The following is a 4413-nucleotide window of genomic DNA, read 5'->3' as shown; positions in this document are numbered from 1 at the left end:
CAGAAATTGCAGCAGTAAGTGCCTTGCACTGTGCCTAGACAAAACCTCTTGGAATGAAACATGCAGGTGTGGGGAACAATTATCTAAGCTCCCAATAATACATACATAGTTGCTACAGTTCCAATTTTGCAATATTGTTCAGCAAACATGTATCCCGGGCAGTGTGATTTGGAAATAAATCGGGATTATCAGCAACAAAGGAACAATATTATTAAGCATAGTGTTGGGCATGCTCTTAAAAAATTACAGCATTGCATTTTTGAATGTGTCATTGTTTTAGAAGGATAACACACAGCACTTGTTGCAATATTTTTTGAGAGAAGGAATTTGTCACAATATATACAATCGGAATCACTGTTGGAAAGGTTCAAGCTTGCATTTTCCGATTTATGTGAATATGATGTGTTTGCAGTTAGAAATGAGACAGAATTTAGGTGGGTGCTTGACAGTGACCATGAATTTGGATGCATACATCTGGGATTGTTGGGCAAGAAGGAAAAATACATATATCTGTTGCACAGGAGAATTGTTGGGCTGTTTGTAGGTTTTTTATGATTGTTACAGAAAAAATTATTGGTTCACAACAAAATATTTTGAATCAATGTATTGTTTTCATATCCCATTTGACATATCTGAGAACTGGAAACATTAAAATTATGATACTTATTTGAAATCCTATGATGATTTTGAATTTGTAACCACAGATACAGGCTTGGTGTTTTCTGGTGCGGATTTTGTTAGAAGAGAAAAATATATCTCAGAAGTCATAAATGCAAATGAGATTATTCTGTATTTGCTGAGTTTGAAGATAAAATTTCATGATTTGAGATATTTTGAACCTTTAAACTGCAATTTTTTGCAATCTTCAAATCTCAACCTCAAATTCTGATCGGGAGGTACACAGAGCCATGTACAATTTCTGTTTATATCTACATGATTGCTCTCCACAATTGTGTAGGTGCACAATAGGATCAATGCTCATGTCATTTTTTGACAGAAGAGATGTTGCAAAATATATTAGATCTGAATCTCTTCTTCCTGATTTCAAAATTAGATTCTCAACACTCTCAGAGTATGATTTATTTTCAATCAATAATGAAACAGAGTTCCGCTGGGCCCTGAACAGCACACAAAAATTCAATTATCTAAACTTGAAATACATCACTGATTTTGAGTGCCACAAGTATAATTCTTGAAGGAGAATTGTGGGACAGTTTGTTGTTTTTTTTAATTATTATATTGATTTTTCCTATTATGGAGGATGGTTTTCAAATCATGCAAGTGTGGGGGAGATTCTATGATTTTGAGATCCTTCCCAATCAGAGCTCAAACTGGAAACATTTTAGATTTTTGCTGATGCATCTGGACAGGTTCCATAGGTCAGAATTTGTCACAACAGACAGTTGGGTGTTGTATAGTGGTGCAGATTTCAATCATCACCTGCAATATTTTGATGCATACAATTCTCAGATGTTGAACATGACTGAGATAATCATGTATCTTCTTCAGCAAAAATTTAAAAATTGCAGCATTGGGTGCTTTAATAGGATAATAAAATCATGGAATGTATTTACAGAGTGTGAGTGCGGGAAACCACTAAGCTGCATGCCTCTGCTGTTGAGATAGCCCAGCCTAACATGTAATATTGTTTGCAGGTTGATTCAAGATGCAAACATTTTTTGAAAAAAGGGATATTTCCAGATACATCAAATCCAAATCTCTTGTTCCTGAATTTAAATTGAGATTCTCAAAATTGTAAAGTGTATTGTGTGCTCCATGATGCTCACATAATTTGTGAAGAGGCATTTTATGGCCTGTTTCTGGTGCATAGGGTCTAGCTCCTGGTCTAGAAAATTACAAAATATGGCCTTGCAATCTAAATTATAGAGAGCAATCACACAAATATTTCCAATCAATTTTGTTTGGAAATGTTGATGACTGTTCAGAACAAGTATAAGAGAAATATTTCATGTTATATTTTCTATGGCATTTTGGGCATATTTTTGTGAGAATTCTGCTTTTATCTGGATTACAATTCTTTTGGTGCTTAACCCAATTGGGGCTGGATATATTCTCATTGCATTGATTACAATATTTTTGATTCGGCATTTTTGTTGTTGTTTATTATATAAAATTTCCTGGGCTTCAATTCAAAATTCTATGCTTAATAAAAAAATATCAGTTGGGTTCAGCAGTGTGTTTTGTATATTTAGTGTGTGTGTGTGTGTGTGTGTGTGTGTATGTGTGTGAATATTTTTGGCTTTGGTATTTATATAAAATTTCTTGGGGTTCAAATCAAAACTCTATACTTAATAAAAAATATCAGTTGGGTTCAACAATGTGCTTTGTGTGTGTGTGTGTGTGTAGGTGTGTGTGTGGGTGTGTAGGTGTGTGTGTGTGTGTGTGTGTGTGTGGCATTTTGCCTTAGTTTTAAGTGTAGTCAAAAAAATATCAAGAGGGGCATATTTTTGACAAGTTTATGGACAACAATCTGGCAGATGTAGCTTTTACACACATGGGCAAATCTGTCTGAGGGGAGTTCTTCTTTTCTACACTAGAATTCAAGATTCTTGGGATTTTGACAGAATAACACACTATAAACAATAAAATCATATGGGTACTTGACATAATTTTAAGTGTGGGCAAATCGGGGCATATGAACTCTTCTTTTCTACACTAGGATTCAAAATTCTTGGGGATTAAGAGCATATCACACTTGAAGAAATGGGGAATAAGAGGATCTTGGCATAATTTTAAGTGTGGGCAAATCGGGCTGTTTAATCAAATGACCTCTTCTTTTCTACACCTATAAGTGGTCCTGGTTGTATATACTTTTATACTACTTGTGTGGGTGTGTGTGTGTGGGTGTGGGTGTGTTAATACGTTTGCTCTAGTTTTAAGTGTAGCCAAAAACAATATCAAGAGGGGCTTATTTTTAACAAGCTTATGGACAACAATCTCACAGATGCAGCTTTTGTAAGTGTAGCCAAATCAATCTGAGGGGGGTCATACTTTCCCGGGAAATTCCCGAGGGCCTTTTTACAAAAATCTTGGATTAGACGGAGTACCACACTTGAGCAAAAAGCTCATATGGGCATGTTGAGCAAGTTTTAAGTGTAGCCAAATCTGCCTGAGGGGTGTTCATACTTTCTCGTCCCAGTATTATAGTAAATTACACTACTATATACAATACGCCATATAGGTTCTCGGAGGACTATTTTCGTACGCGTGGAAAATCGAGCAAAACCCTGCAAGTTGAAACATACCGTAACTTGTTCTGTAAGCTGTGTGAAATTTTATTCAACATGTGGACTTCACAAGGCAGAGAGGATTAGAATGGCTAGAAAATTGGTTCAACTTCCCATGTTTCCCCCATCGATGGACCTTGAAATTTACGATATGACTTCCCACCCTCGGAACCTTGCTGGCTAGGCTTTGCATCAGCTGCGAGAAACATGACACCGTACCGGCCACGATGAAATAGGAAACCTTAACCACACCAATCTTTCTGAAGCGATCGATCTCATGAGAAACATATGTTGCATTTCATCAAAAGTTTTGAAACAAGTCTACTCAAGCCTAGGTAGAGGGTGGAAATGGATGACTTCCATGTGCTCATCGAGTTTGCTTAGATCTAGATTTGGTCGTTCTCTGGTACTTTATGAGTTGCCCCCCAACCCTGACGCGCATAAAAATGTCAGAAGGTGAAATTCTGGGGAAAAAATGGAACAATTTGTGTTCCAAAGCGAGAGTTCCTTGACAACGAACTGCAGTGGTTCACATATGGTTTTGCTAACTGTGAAAGAAAGTTCCTCAAAATTCATCCAGGTTGCAGCCAGAGGCCACTCAACACCCCCTCTACTCCCTTTTAAATCTCCGAATTCTATCTTTTCTTGTCAAGAGTTGCATTTTTTCTGGTTATACGTAGTAGCACACCCGTAGTAGTAACCACGGTCGTAGCCATCGGATGGACCGCAGCCCACCTTAAAATAGCCTTTGCTCACCCAAAAAATGTGGGTGAATTCTCACAATCGTTTCTACAGGGTTGGAAAATTGTGAATCAGCTTTGATTCATGAAAAAAATTGAGAAAGATAAGGCAGTAAAATAACTGAGGTAGTGTAAAAAGAGTATAAAATTAATGTTCTGTTTTAATTCTAATGTAGATAGAACGTCGTAGGCACATTTGCATTTGATTTATCTGAATCTGACGTTTCTACAAATTAGTGCGAATAATGACGAGGAGGACTCCCGCGTAGCCAAATAGTCGCCTTTGGTGCGAGCGGTTCCGGATTCGAGTCCCACTAAGAGACCCCAAAATTTCGGCGTTCGCCTAGCGTCGTGAGGACAAATGGGGAGCTGCTTGAAAAGAAGTAGTTTTTTTTTCTTAAGCGTTTGAAGATTTATTTCCAAGG

This window comes from Lepisma saccharinum, chromosome 1 (assembly GCF_977018435.1).
Source record: "Lepisma saccharinum chromosome 1, izLepSacc3.1, whole genome shotgun sequence".
Classification (NCBI taxonomy): Eukaryota; Metazoa; Arthropoda; class Insecta; order Zygentoma; family Lepismatidae; genus Lepisma; species Lepisma saccharinum.
Note: the sequence above shows the minus strand (reverse complement) of the source record.